We start from the raw sequence: 15,646 nt of genomic DNA, 5'->3' as shown, positions 1-15,646 counted from the left end.
TAAACGACAGCCCCATGAGCCGATCTCCGGAAGGAAAGGCATTTTCATTGAGGGTGGTCAGGTATTGGCCTTGAGATGGGAATGAAATCCCCCAGCCCATTATATGCCACACATCCCAGAACATCACAGAGCCTCCACCATAGCTCACTTTTGACAAACGGGCCGTCTCTTTTGTCTTTGCTCGATGGGCAGCTTTACAAATACTTTTTTTTTTGAAGAATTATACTCAAAGGAGCTTTCATCTGTCCACAAAAAACTTCTCTAGAACTCCTTTGGTTTGTTTATATGCTCCTTTGCAAATGCTAATCTTTTTAACTTGCTAACCTTTGAAATGAAAGGCACGTCCTTGGCTACAAATGTTCCGAACTCTACTTCATTCAAGCGCCGTCTGACTGTCCTCTCGCTGATTGACTTATTGGCTGTCAAATTCAGCAATCGGCTGCTTTTGAGGCTTCAGCAATACGTTTTTTTTAAATTCCCGTAGTAGGACTCGGTCATCAGTCAGGGTAGTTTTCCGTTTTGCGCCTGTTCTTTTTAAATTTTTCAACGAGTTATACTTTTTGTCCTTATTTATTTGGTAGTGCACCGTTTGTCGAGACACCTGGTACTCTTTGGCAATGTCCACTATTTTTTTTCCGGCGTGGTTTACAATATGCCTTTCTAAATTTTTATTTTTTCAGTATCTTAAATATTTATTAAATTTAAATTCATACGACTTTTGGTTCAAACGCGCTCAAACTGAAATCACATGTGCAAAATGATTTCGTCAAAATACTTATGCCACGCAGAAATTTGATGTTCGCTTGCATTCTTATAAGCAGAAAGAGAATACAAAAGCTAAAGAACTTAAAATTTGGCATGCACATAGCTGTTAATAGATTCTTTGTTTTGACATTCATTTTTTTCATTGTCTGGACGTTGACGCGTACAATGCGAAGTTCGTTCTAGTGGCCCATACGACACCAGGATATAGCCTGTTTCGCGCGAGCCCAAGCAGAGCGCTGTCCACCTCGCGCCCGACCGACCGTGGGTCGCAGCCGCATATCGGACGGCACGATCGCGTGGACAAATACAAATAAAACGGACAAACAATTAAAAATATGATTAACTACAGCTAATTACGAGCTAAATGTGCTAAATAGAAGTTTTCACAAGGGAAAGAGAGGCTTCTGATCTGATTACGGGATACAGAAGATGTAGTCAGAACATAGGACTCGAAAAGGTTCATGCAAAGAATAGTTAGAACTACAGTGTTTTAAGGATAGAGGAATAAAATTTCTAGTAGGTCTACGGTGTACAGATACGATTAATTAAAGAAGGAAGATTGATTAAAAGAAGCCTACTGGAGTATGATGGCAATTGACATTGCGATCCCAATTTAGACCGCGAAGAGCGAAAAGCAGAAATTGCTTTTGAACAGATTCAATTTTACTTTGGTGCGTCTCATATTGAGGTGACCATATGCAAGATCCGTACTCTAAGATAGGACGGATTAAAGAAGTATACAGAATTTGGTTGTGTACGGATCGTCAAACTCTTTTGACATCGTTTCACAAACCCAAGAACATTCATAGCTTTACTAACTGTAGCAGAAATATGAGGATTAAAAGTTAATTTATGGTCCATAAGAACACCTAAATCATTGATAATATCTAACCGCTCTAAGGCTGTGTCGTTAAGATAATAAGTTGCTAAGTATGGAGTGCATCTATAAAAAGACATAACTTTACATTTAGAGCAGTTAAGGTTTAATAGGTTTGTTTCACACCAACTCTGAAGATCATTAAGATCCGATTGAAGTAAGCAAGAAGACGATATGTCTTTAAAACTGAGGTAAAGCTTGACATCATCCGCGTACATAAGCACCCGAGAACACTACCAATGGAAGATCATTTATAAAAAGAGTGAATAGCAATGGACCCAAATGACTACCCTGAGGTACTCCAGAGGTCACTTGGATGGTCTTAGAAAATGAAGACTTAAAGAGGACCTTTTGTGTACGCTTAGAAAGATATTGAAGAATCCAATCTAGCAAAAGGCTGGGGATGCCAAGTGCGTTTAATTTATATAAAAGCAGAGTATGATTAACAGAGTCAAAGGCCTTGCTGAAGTCAGTATAAATGACGTCAGTTTGCTTTTTTTCAGTTTGCACGGCAGTCTTGAACCCTTTGATTGAGTGAGATGTAAATTCTAATAGGTTAGTAGTTGTCGATCTACGTTTTTTAAACCCATGTTGGGATGACGAAATGATTGAGCTACAAAAATGCTGCAATTGAGATGTTATTATTTTCTCAAATGCTTTGGGTATGGCAGACAATTTAGAAATACCCTTCTTCCCTTTTTATGAAGAGGAATAATATATAATTCCTTCCAGATAGGCGGGAAGGCGGAAGATGTGACGGACAGTGTAAGCAACTTAAGTATTGGCTTACATAGGGCCTCCGCGCAAAACCTTAATACGCAGCCTGGTATTCCATCAGGGCCAGGTGCATATATTGGTTTGACGGAACTGAGCACGTTAAGAACCGAACTTTTATCAATTAGACGATTGCAAGTGATGAGGATAAGGAGGATTTGCTTGATATATCAAAGAGGAATAAGTTCTTTTGAAAAAATCAGCAAACATGTTGGCAATTGCCTGATCATTGTCAGCTTTATTGTTTTCGAAAGACAAGTAACACGGGTGCACTGATGTCTTACGTTTAACATTTTCAAATTTATAAAATTGCTTAGGATCGCGAGAAAACCTGAGTTTACATCGCTGAAGATAATCCTTATAGCAATGTGAGTTCAGCACCATAAAATTTGATCGAGCGACTACATATAGGGAAAAATCCGATGCTTTACCGGATTTTTTAAATCTTTTATAACATCTCGATTTTACGTTCTTCAAGTTACATAACCCACGTGAGAACCAAGGAGGTCTATCAGACCATCCTAGAGTCACACGCATCACACAAACATCAAAGAACGACTCAAGTGTTTTATAGAAGACAGAAATGGCAGAGTCCATATCCGTGCAAGTATACAGATATGTCCAATCATTAGTTAACAAGAGTTTTTTAAGTTTAGTAAAGTTTGTCTTGGGAAAACATCGGGTTGGAGGCATCGAGTTATTATGTCGAGACATAACACCAAAAGGAAGGTCAATGGTTATATCCAGTGTTTAAGATTAAACATGGTGTTCATCTGAAATGGCTTCACCAAATCAGATGCACCAAGAATATACAAAACGAAACAAAAACATAACACAAAAAAAAAACCATAAAGATTGATATGTCAATTATTGCTTAAAACCAAACAAAACATGCATCCACACTCTGTAGAAAACACTTAAGATTGTAAAAGTGGCGCGGAATCAAGTAGCCAACGCTGAGCATGAAATATAAACAATTTTCAAACCCCGAAAGCGTGGGTCATTAGAATAAGTATTTTTAAGAACAATTGTTGCCTAGAGTCTAAGAATTCATTTATATACACAACAATTCTTTAAATAAAATCAGTTCATATTTTGAATTCACGTCATGAAGATGGGCTTTCAGTTTTTGCGGTGCTGAACTCCTCTTCATTTTGGTCCTTAAATAAAAAGGAACTCTGTAGTTTTCTCCCACCAGTGGTAAGAGACTCAGAGAATGAATCAGCTCCTTAAAGTCTGAATTCTTATGATAAGATCAGATAAAGGTAGCAAAATAAAAACTCTTGTTTTCCCCCACCAGTGGTAAGAGACAGAGTATAATATAAAAGCAAAGTATTGCTTAATAAATAAAAAGTGCGAGCGACCGAGTATATAAAGGCAGTTTGGCTAGTCGAGCAACTGCAAAAATTTCGGCGGCGGTAAACAAAACCAGAGGGCCGGGGCTAACTTCGACCGCGTCAAAGTTTGTATACCCTTGCAACATTTTTGGTAACTATTTCCTTACGTAGTGGATAAACGTTTAAGCAAAAAGGCTAATGTTTGCGAAAGAACGGCCTACATAGGAAATAACGGAGATATTGATTAAAGTCACTGTTTTCCACCGATCGTTCGTATGGGAGCTATATGATATAATTACCCGATCCTTATCAAATTTGGCACAGTCATTAACAGATATATTAAACTAACAAATGTTTAATTTGAAAGCAAACGCGTCAAAAGTAACGAAGTTATTCACCAAAGTCACCGTTTTCGAAAGATCGTTCCTATGGGAGCTATATGATATAGTCACCCGATCTTGATCAAATTTGGCATAGTCGTTTATATGTGTAATTAACTTACCAATATTAATATTAATGAATTTCATGATAATAGCTCAGAAAATAACAAAGTTATTAAGAAAAGTCACTGTTCGTGACTTTGCCATTTGTATGGGAGCTATATGATATAGTGATCCGATCCGGCTGAATCCGAGATATACAACGCCTGCAGTATATACAAGCCTACATGCAAAATTTCAGCTCTGTAGCTCGAACGGTCTATGAGGAGTTTGCGTTGATCCAGACGGACGGACGGACGGACGGACGGACGGACAGACGGACGGACATGGCTATTTGAACTCGTCTCGTCGTGCTGATCAAGAATATATATACTTTATATGGTCGGAGATGCTTCCTTCTACGCGTTGCACACTTTTGACCAAAATTAATATACCCTTTTTGCAAGGGTATAAAAACGGACGATATACAGTTGGTGTGTGGCTAATTCGAAGCCCAGATATATATAAGTGAAGGAAAAAAGCAATATAAAAATATAAAGTTGGTGTGTGGCGTATTTGAAGCCCTAATATCAAAAAAAAACCAGAGGGCCGGGGCTAACTTCGACCGCGTCAAAGTTGTATACCCTTGCAACTTTTATGGTAACTCTAAAAAGGCTAATATTGCGAAAGAACGGCCTACAATCTTAGTATAGGAAATAACGAAGATATTGATCTGAGTCACTGTTTTGCACTGATCGTTCCTATGGGAGCTATATGATATAGTTACCTGATCTTTATCAAATTCGGCACAGTCATTAACAGATATATTAAACTAACAAATGTTTAATTTGAAAGCAATCGCGTCAAAAGTAACGAAGTTATTGACAAAAGTCACTGTTTTCGAAAGATCGCTCCTATGGGAGCTATATGATATAGTAACCCGATCTTTATCAAATTCGGCACAGCCATTAACAGATATATTAAACTAACAAATGTTTAGTTTGAAAGCAATCGCGTCAAAAGGACGAAGTTTTTGACAAAAGTCACTGTTTTCGAAAGATCGTTCCTATGGGAGCTATATGATATAGTCACCCGATCTTGATCAAATTTGGCACAGTCGTTTATATGTGTAATTAACTCACCAATATTAAATTTCATGACAATAGCTCAGAAAATAACGAAGTTATTGAGAAAAGTCACTGTTCGTGACTTTGCCATTTGTATGGGAGCTATATGATATAGTGATCCGATCCGGCTGAATCCGAGATATACAACGCCTGCAGTATATACAAGCCTACATGCAAAATTTCAGCTCTGTAGCTCTTACGGTCTAGGAGGAGTTTGCGTTGATCCAGACGGACGGACAGACGGACGGACGGACGGACGGACGGACGGACATGGCTATATGAACTCGTCTCGTCGTGCTGATCAAGAATATATATACTTTATATAGTCGGAAATGCTTCCTTCAATGCGTTGCACACTTCTGACCAAAATTAATATACCCTTTTTGCAAGGGTATAAAAAGTGAACTAGTGTATATATACACTATATGTAGTTGCAAGTCGGCAACTACCAACAGCAGCAGAGCAACAAGATAGCTGCAAAGAAGAAACTGAAGAACGTGCAGTGGCAGTATAAGAAATTCTGGTGCGATGTCCGGCACCGGTACCGCCTGAGCCCATAGGCCCTGGACAACAGCAGCTGAGCGACGACACAGTAAAAAAAAACGGCGAACTTTACCCATTGGCGGAAAGCAGCAGCGAACAGGATCATCAGATAAGAAATTAATTAAAATAGTTATAGGTATTTGCATATTTACATATTTTATTAATTTCATTATATAATTATATCGATATCCTACAAGATAAAAATGTTCACTAATAAGGCTGCAAAAGTGTTGGAGAAGCAGGCAGAGTTACATACCAGGTTAAGGCAGTTAGAAGCACTAGACCATACAAACATAACTAGCAAAGTTGTAGAGGAAGTAAAAGAGATAAGGAATCAATGGATACCTAATAACAAAAAATTGATCCAAACTGCTCCAAATTTCGATCATGATTATTTCAGAAATAAAATACATGAAGAAGCATTAACGATAGTTGCCAAAATTATAGCCATAGGAGAGTCAGAAAAACCAGGCACTAGTAAGTAATAAGAAAAATGGTATGATTGAGAATGTTACCGTGAGAGGCGAACTACCGGTGTTGCCAAAGATTCAGGTACCCACATTCTCTGGAGAGCCAAGAGAATGCGACCTGTTTGTAGAATGTAGTTGCCAAAATTATAGTTGTAGAATTATTTCCAGAACTAATTGAAAACTAAGGGACACCATACCTTACCCCATTTTGAAGAAAAACAGGAGAGTATTAATACTTGTGTAACGGCAGAACCAACACTGTTGGCCACAGCTGTAATACAAGTAAAAAATGTAAATGGGGGATATAAGACTCTACGAGCCCTTATTGATTGTGGTTCACAGAGCACCATTTTGTCTGAAGAGGCCGCTTGAATATTAAAATTACCTCAATTAAAGCCAAAAAATCAAAATATAAGGTAAAAATAGATGTAATCTTAAGGTAGAGGCAAGTGTGTTGCCAAAGTTAATGAAAGCTGTTCCATTAAAAATAGCAAACGTGGATATGTCAAAATGGCAAACTTACGTGCTAGCTGATCTTTCTTTTAATAAACCTGGTAAGGTTGATATAATAATGGGGTTACACGTTTATACCCAAATCTTAAAAGGGGGAATTACAAAGATTGATGGCCTGCTAGGTCAAAATACTCAATTTGGTTGGATCGTCTCGGGATGCACCGAATCAAATCAGAATAAATCTGTAGTGGCAACAACAATAGATGTCACAGGTTTTAAACAACGTTGGGAGAACAAAAAAAGTAAATCTCAAAATAAAAAGAATACAATGCCAAACAAACTCAACAAGAAAACTCAAAAATAAGTTTATGGCCCCCTCACATTGGAGGTAAAGTAAAAACTGGGGAAGAAAAATTATATATCCCAGAACCAATACAAAAAAGGAATGTTCCAATGGCAATGGTAGAGAAGATTCCGTTAAAAAATTGTCCGAGTCTGTATTAGAAAAGAACAGGTATTGCAAAATAGAGGGACAACATTAAAGCAGAATAACCGCTCAAAGTTTAGCTATCAGCGAAATGTCAAAACAGTGGAGCGAAAGCCACATTGGCTTAACCCGAAAGGTAGAAGTAGTAATATAATATAAAATTAAGTAGAATAGGAAAGAATAGAAAGTCAGTCCAACATGTAGCTTTTATGCTTCTCTAACAACAATTATCTTACTAATGATAATATTAATAATAATAATTTGTTTAAGACAACTTAATAAAAATAAAAGAATCCAAGTCGTCGCATTTGGCGGCCCTGAAATGGCTTCACCAAATCAGATGCACCAAGAAATATACAAAACGAAACAAAAACATAACACAAAAATAAGTCATAATGATTCATGTGACAATTATTGCTTAAAACCAAACAAAACATGCATCCACACTCTGTGGAAAACACTTAAGATTGTAACAGTGGCGCGGTATCAAGTAGCCAACGCTGAGCATGAAATATAAACAATTTTCAAACCCCGAAAGCGTGGGTCATTAGAATAAGTATTTTTAAGAACAATTGTTGCCTAGAGTCTAAGAATTCATTTATATACACAACAATTCTTTAAATAAAATCAGTTCATATTTTGAATTCAACGAATGAAGATTGGGTTATTTTCCTTCTCCCGGAATCCCTATTCATCCAGAGTTGGATGAAAGTAAGTAACTAAGTTATTTGAGTTAGGGAGAACTCAAGCAGACCATCTATGAAACAATGTGACAAGGAGGGCAACAGTAATAAAGAGTCAAATGAAAGGGTCCAGGCAATCTCAGGTAAATTAAAATCTCCCAGAACAACGAGCAAGTCTTTGTCAGAGAGATATGAGGAAATAAGTTTAATAGCTTCCAAATGGTGAGTGTATACTGCCAAGTCGGACGAAATTTTAACACAAACAAATTCAATTGGAGGACTGGACAATTTCAGACGAGAACGCCGAGTCAACAGCGATCAAAACGCCACCACCATTACGGATAGTAAAAATTTTATAATATTTATATTATATATTTATAAATTAAATATTTTGAGGGGAAAATTGAAGCTTTGGCAATATCAGGCTTCAGCCAAGTCTCAGTAAAGGCAAGAATATGAAAGTCAAAAGCTAAACTATCTACATAGAGTTTATACAGTTTAGTCTTTAGTACCCGTTCATTCTGATAGGCCAGAGTTAGGGACAAAATTAGTTTTTTGACTCGCCAACAGGTGCAGACGAGCCGGAAGGAACGTTATTCACAGAGGCAGGTAGCAAGCTAATCGGAGGCCGATTCTTCTTTTTTATTGTATACTCTTTTACAACAAGGTGTTCCGGCCAAAAATCTTTGACATATTTGGCCAAAAAGATCTGGGGAGACACCTATTTTAAAGGACGAAATGTCCCGAGTATATAAAAAACGGAACTTTTCCACAGCAATGTTTGGTGCTTGAACTTTGCCCTGGATGTAGGCTATGACTTCTTCAGAAGTAGTATTGGGATCAAGCCTCGAAATAAAAATTTGCTTTTTGGCTGGAACTACAACAAGGGAACTAGGAATACTAGGCACAGCAGTAGCGGCTACAGCAGACGCAGCAGCAGCTGAAGCAGCCAGCACTTTACTAGCTCCTCTTGTAACTACTTTATTGGCAATATTCCTGGAAACGGATGTTTGCCCGGACGGTTCGGAAACTACAACCGATATCGTGTTAGTAGGTGGGATACTGTCTCCAGGGGAAATGGGAAGAGACTCCACACCTGTCAAAGCCGGACTCCTAAACGATATCAGCTGCTGTGCATTTGGTGACATAGGGTCAATGTCGAAAGCCGGAACTGGTAGAGACGAATGTGCCGACGGACTGAAGGACGCGCCCTGAAACCTGGCCCTCTTTCGCGTCGGAGATTCAATCAAAAGTTTAGAACTTCTGAATTGAACCTCCTTCGCTAAAAGCTCCTCTTGGAGCTTATGAACGCCATTCGCATCTCGAGCTCCAAGCCACGACACGAATCACAGCCCCATTTAAGGCCGCCACCCTGTGCAATACTATCCCGCACCTTGACTGTGTAACCAGCACATTTAAAGTGCATTACATTGTCTCACAGCCAACAGTAAAGAAAGTCTTCACTGGTCTTGCTGGGATTATTGCAAATATATTTGCAACAGACAGACATTATTAAATAATTGATTTATACAAAAACAAATTATAAATCAATATGTAAATAAAATGGGAAAAATGTATATGTTAAGAGAGACGTATACAAAGCAAGGCAAAAGCTAACTGCAATATGCAAATTAGAAAAATAAAACAAAAAGAGAGAATATTTGCATTTATCTGTAATAAAACACACAAACAAACAAAAACAAACTATAAACTGTAAATTGAGAGCGCGGGTGGGAGCAAAAAATTGAACGAAATCAAAACTAAGCAGCGCAACAACAAAATTATATTTGCGTTTGTTAAAGTTTTGATAATAAATTTATATAAATGTTTGTAAATTTAACGCAAACTTCGCGATGAGTATAGCGATTTATTAAGAATTAGTAAGGCAATAAATTTAAATTGAATATTATAAATTAGCTTCACGAAAGAATGCAAGACAAAAATTAAGCGAGAGCGCAAAAAAAACACGACCGAATTCGATGAGTGACAATATGCTTCCTTTTTCGCACCGTTATTTAACGGTACTACGCATGGACAGCTTCAAGAGGCACAAAACGATTTCGTCAAAATATTTATGCCGCCTAGTGTATATTGACATGCTGTGGGATTATGTAGCAATTAATTGGCAATTCCGTTCAAGTGGCGTATACTTAATGCGATTAATATTATTTCAATGGAAATTATTCATTCATTTTAATGATGCATAATTCCTGATAATTAAATTATTCTTGATCAATGTGAAAAGTTGTGTGGTAATTGAATGTGAACGATATCAAATGGCAATGGAACCAAAGAAAAATCATGTAAAACTATATATGTATGTATTTGTTGAATTTGAAGGCAAACCGGAGTTTCAAATGGCCCCAACTGATTTCTGACCTGCATCTTATATGCTCGGCCATTTTTAGCCACGGGCGTTGTCGGAGATTTGAAACGCATCCTATTTTATGGGTCCTTCCTGAGCCATGGAAAGTTTTCTAACCTTTGTACGACGGTTTGAAAACCAGGCCTTGAGCTGCAACAAATGAAACATTCAATTACTACCTTATATATGCATTGTTTTGATGCTTATAGTTAAACTTACCTGACGATCAGTTAGATGCAACTTCTCAGCCAACTGTTGACACTTTTCTGGGGTCAAATACATATTTGATTTGAACTCAAGTTCCATCTCTGAGACTTGATATTCTGAATGGTTTTTACGACCTACAGGCTTTCTAGGAGTAACACTGCTAGGAGTGCTAGGACAGCTAACCAATGAACCTTCAGTAATAGCTAAAGAAGATTAAAAAGAGAATTAGTTCAATAATTGTTATGGCACTTGTTAATGAAAAAATAACGATAGATATATTAATTTTAGCCTTTAAATTTGTAAAAATAATCAACAAAACGGAATTTCTAAAAGGTTCCATTAAAATATACCTCAACTTTGGTATCAGAAAACAAGTTATTTAGTCCAAGTCTTCAGACCCCAGTTCCTTTGCTACACCCATGAATGCATCGCATTCCCATCTCCCCCCGCTTTGGTTTGTTCTCATTGTTGGACAAGAAGATATTGAACTGAACAGCATTCAGTGTTTATGGCACTCGCAGTTTAAAACTTTTTCATTCAATTCAGTTAAGTTGATTTTCGCTTTACTTTCGCATTTTGTTGCTGCTTTTTGTTGTCTTGCCGGTGCCTGTGCCTCCCATTCTACCTGGATGGTTGACCTGGCTTTCTTCTGTTACACTTTGGTATAGACGTAAGACCTTCGTCCTGGTCCTGGACTCGGTCATGGAGCGCAGTCGTTCTGGCTAATGGTGTTTATTGCATTTCACTCTCCTGCTGGCAATTAAAGCGGCATCCCCAGCAGATGGCACCGATGAAGGGAGTGGTGGGTTGAAGGCATTGAAGTGTGACACTGTTGCACACACACACAGACACACACAAAAAGCTGAGATGCGGACAGGAGGGCTGCGGCTAACTGCAGGTACAGCTACGCAAATATCCTGCAGGCGAGAACAAGAGCCGACTTTCAAGACCAAGTCCATCCAGCAGCAGCTGCCAACTTCGGCCGTGTGGAAGAAAATTCAAAGTAAATTCACAACAGCTACAAACTCTCATTCCCTTTCCCTTTTCCCTTTTCAGCCACATCTGCAAGTGAAGGTGCGGGTGTGCCAGGCAAATGCACAACTCGCTAGCTAGGGCAAGATTTGGCTCCTACTGCAAACTTTGATTAAATCACACAACAAACTGAGCAAGTTTACCAAGAAGCGAAAAGGGGGGAGTGGGGGGTATAAGAAAGGTTCATGCTGCCAGCGGTTTGTGTTGGACAGATTCAAGTGGTTGGCCACAGGGCCACTGACTGCAGTTAACTTCAATGCGAAAAAGGTGAGGGAGAAAAGTAAAGGCAAGTAAATAAATTCATTAAACGATTAGAATTCAGAGTCGTTTCTTTTTCTGTGCTGGAGCTTAAATATTCAGTTATCTGAATTACGGATTAAGTAGTCAACATTGTTTTAACCACAACTAAATTAGTTTCTGCAAACTAATGAAGTCGAATAAAAAAATAATTAGCAACAGCAACAACTAGTATTAAGTGCCATTTAAATACATACCAAAGTGATATTGATTCTCAGAAATTAATAAGTGCAGAAGAACTTAGAACACTTATGAATCTCTACTAAATGTTTGGCATCCTTCATTTAAACCAAAATCTCTGCTGTGCGAGGCATTGACCACATTATAAAGCACTTTCACTTCACTAATTAATGCACAACCTGCAACTATCCTTGAAACTTGGCCATGTCGGCCACATTAGTCTGCAATTTATGAAATGTTTCTATGATTTGGAGGTTTAACTATTTACACAAGGTCCAAGTTACTAACTTGAGAGGTAATACTCCCTTTATACATTTATTCTGTTTGGAAAGTTATTAGTGTGAATATATGAAATCATTTATTGTAAATGGATTCACTTCACAATTTGGATATTCTTTCCATTCTTGATGCATACGGATTTGGCTTGCCTGTGAGAACGCCAAACCGTAGCCAATCTGCATTGATACTTGATAACTATGTCTTGCATATAACACTTGTAAATTTTGAATACACTCAGTGTATTGGACCCTCCCTAATCACTGCCAAGCTTCAATTCCCAATTTGTCCGATCGGGGTGGGGTGACGGGTTTTGGCGTATCAACTGCCTTGGGAGCATGAAAACGATTACATCTCTGACGATACCAGAAATTCTTATTGAAACAGTAGCAGCATTCCCAGTCGGTCTTATGAATGCGCCAACGGCGAGCCGCCCTCATGAAAGATGGTGAACCACTGAAAAGGGGTTCGGCTGCATACTCCGATTTGCTGGCCTTGCAACGATTGCAATTGGAGCGCTAAACAAAATTGCTGTTGCGGCAGGACATGCAATACCAATTGTCACGAGCCGGTCTCCATTTACGGAGTCGACGTTGACGATTCTGCTGCTGCCGATCCTGTTGGTGTTCCCGATTGTTCGATGGAGCAAACTCTCGAGGATATCTATATCGCACGACCCTTGCGCGTTGATAGATATGCCGGTAAAACCGTTATAATTTCTCCCTTAAATTTGCTGCCATTCAGGCATCTAATGGCCATTTCCGCCATGAACGGACTTATATATTTAATGGTCGCCTCACCCTTTGATCGTCCATTTTGCTTATTTTTGTACACAAAAATCCTTGGTTTACTCGCATGGTCGACAGCGATTATTCCCACGGAACTAAAGAACATGAGAATATCAATTTTCGTCACACTCAGACGCTTGCATAGCACAAAGATCGTGTCTGGTTCCAGTTCGAATCGCTCTTGCCCGAGCATAATGAACGGGACACCATCAACGGACGGTAATATATTTGGATTCATACTTGTCGCTTCCTCTGTCAAACTCTTGGCCAATAACATACTGAAGCTCATGGATATGCCAGTCTGTTGTCGATGATATTGTTATTGTCGCTGTTCACCAATATCCATCCATGGCTGAACCACATTTCTGTTCATTTCGGCTAACCCGAAACGACTTGACCTCGAGCTCAATATCATGGTTGAAGATGCCGCCATGGTTGTGGCCGTTGCCATTGTGGTCACACTGTGGCGTCTACCCACGTCACGATGTCCACCAACGCCGCCTTCTTAAGTTTCGTTCTGGTCTAGCCCTTGAGCTTGAACTCTGCCGAATCCACAGTAGCTGCTTCTGCCCAATAACAATGGACCACGCGCATCTCCGCTGCCATCCTCGAACCTATATATGTCGCCAAAAGAACCGAAAGCACTAGCCGAGCTGTTTAAATAATTTGGATGTAGATAAATTTGGTTTTGATGAACTCCGAAAAAATTTTGCGTGTAAATGGGGTTAGCATACATTATATTAACCGGGAAGTCCATGATGTGTAAAAGCCATAGAAAATAAAAAGAAAAAAAAATGTATTCCTTTTTTGAATCTGTGTTTTTTTGTACAACTAGTGAAATTTGGAAACCTACACGAACTGAATCCTATTGAATACTAAAAACGAATTGACTAACTACCCTGAACGCAGGTACTACATTGAAAAATCTGAGTGACATTTAAAATCTTTGATATTGTGATACACTAGAAAAATATGAAATTTAAAAATAAAGTAAAAGGGTGTTTGCCTTTAAAAATTTACAACAAAATGTATTAATATATCAATTTGAAAAGTTCTTTTGGTAAGCAATATATATATTTGTTCACTTTCATCCATTTTGCATGAATTATGTAAACTTTCCTTTAGATAAATTGACTATATTTTCTCTGTACTTAAAAACTAAAAAACAACAAAAACAAAAATCCTCTCTTATTTGCCATTTTGCGCTTTAGTGCCTACTTATGCAAGTTCGCTTTAGCGCAAAGTGGAAAAGTTGAGAGGAAAATTGATTCATAATTTTTGTGCATTTTCCCTGTAATCAGCAAAGTTTACAGTATAAAATGAGCTGAATATAAATAATCGATAAGGTTAATAATTTCATAAGTTGAGCTAAGACTGCTTGCAAAAGCATCAGAAAATTTAACAAAAGGAATCACTTTTCACAACAAAACAGAAATTGTATGGAGTAATCACAAAAGTTGGTTATATATATCGAATTTAAGTCATATCTATATAATTTACAATAAAAGTGAATGTTTGGAAGTAATTTTAACTCAGCTTCTTTCTTTAGTCCCTAAAATAATGAAATTTTTGAAAAAGCTTTTTTAAGTGATATAAACAAAATTGTGAGGGGTTTTACTTACAATTAGATTCATTCAACACTCTGTAAATAAGAGCTGTCAGCATATTTCTCTTTTTATTTATCAGTTGTGGCAGACAGAACCGCAATCCGTTGCCATTTTCAATAGAGGGAAATTGTGGCAGGTTGTTTACTATACAACAAAAAATAGGAAAAAAAAGGAGTGCATATGTAGTAACTGCCACGAAATCGATACGATATCAACATGGTAGCCAATTGGAAGGTATACTGTCTCTCTCATCACCTACTTCAACTTGATTCCTTTATTCGATGGATGTACTCTACGTTGTAAGCTTCTCAATATCAAATACATATTGTAGTTGTGGAAAGGGGCGGAGGGATTGCTCTGTGTGTGTGCCACAATGCGATACAATTTAGATTTAGATGCTTTGTCTGATTTATTTGTATTGAACGTGTGGGCGTGTTGCCGACGTCTAAGTCGTGATTGTCAACGTGTCTGAATCTGAGTCCTAATGCTGTCTGCCAAAAGGTGCTTCAAAATTCGATAATCTCTTTGGCAGCAGCAGCGTCTTTAAGTTGTCGTTGCCTTTAATAGGCACTAGTTTCCATCAAATAAACTCAAATTATATATACATATATGCAGTTAAACCAAATGATATACAAAGGAAAAAATTTCACTCACTTTTGCAATTGTCAAGTGGACCATCATCTAAATTTGCAATATAAAAATCAATTAGAAGCTGTGGTGCATATTTTTTCATATCAGGTTGGGTGACAACTTCCTCGATTTCGCCAAATTGAACAAGAAATACCATTTGTCGATTACGTGGAAAACCACATATAATCCTATCCGCCTCAAGGTTGCGAGTAAATCCATTTTTTCGACTGTTGGACCAAATACGTCAAAATTCTTTTCTACAAAACATAATTATATTGGATTATTTTGTGTACAACAAATTTATTTCAAGATTAAGAAACATTTACCCC

General features: G+C 37.9%; 1 long non-coding RNA gene across 2 annotated transcripts; it reads right to left on the bottom strand.

Annotated features, from left to right (window-relative positions):
* Positions 1-10,234: 10,234 nt before the first annotated feature.
* On the bottom strand, positions 10,235-14,007 carry LOC111518925. Of its 2 annotated transcripts, XR_006955203.1 has the most exons (5): positions 12,305-14,007; positions 12,034-12,237; positions 10,858-11,790; positions 10,520-10,710; positions 10,235-10,450 (listed from the first exon to the last, which is right to left on the bottom strand). It is a non-coding gene; the product is annotated as an uncharacterized LOC111518925 (long non-coding RNA). The 2 variants fall into 2 exon arrangements; XR_006955202.1 differs by having other exon boundaries at positions 12,034-14,007.
* Positions 14,008-15,646: the final 1,639 nt, after the last annotated feature.

Source organism: Drosophila willistoni, unplaced genomic scaffold (genome assembly GCF_018902025.1).
Source record: "Drosophila willistoni isolate 14030-0811.24 unplaced genomic scaffold, UCI_dwil_1.1 Seg582, whole genome shotgun sequence".
Taxonomy (NCBI): Eukaryota; Metazoa; Arthropoda; class Insecta; order Diptera; family Drosophilidae; genus Drosophila; species Drosophila willistoni.
The sequence above is the reverse complement of the archived record's forward strand: the minus strand, read 5'-3'. Positions and strand labels throughout refer to the sequence as shown.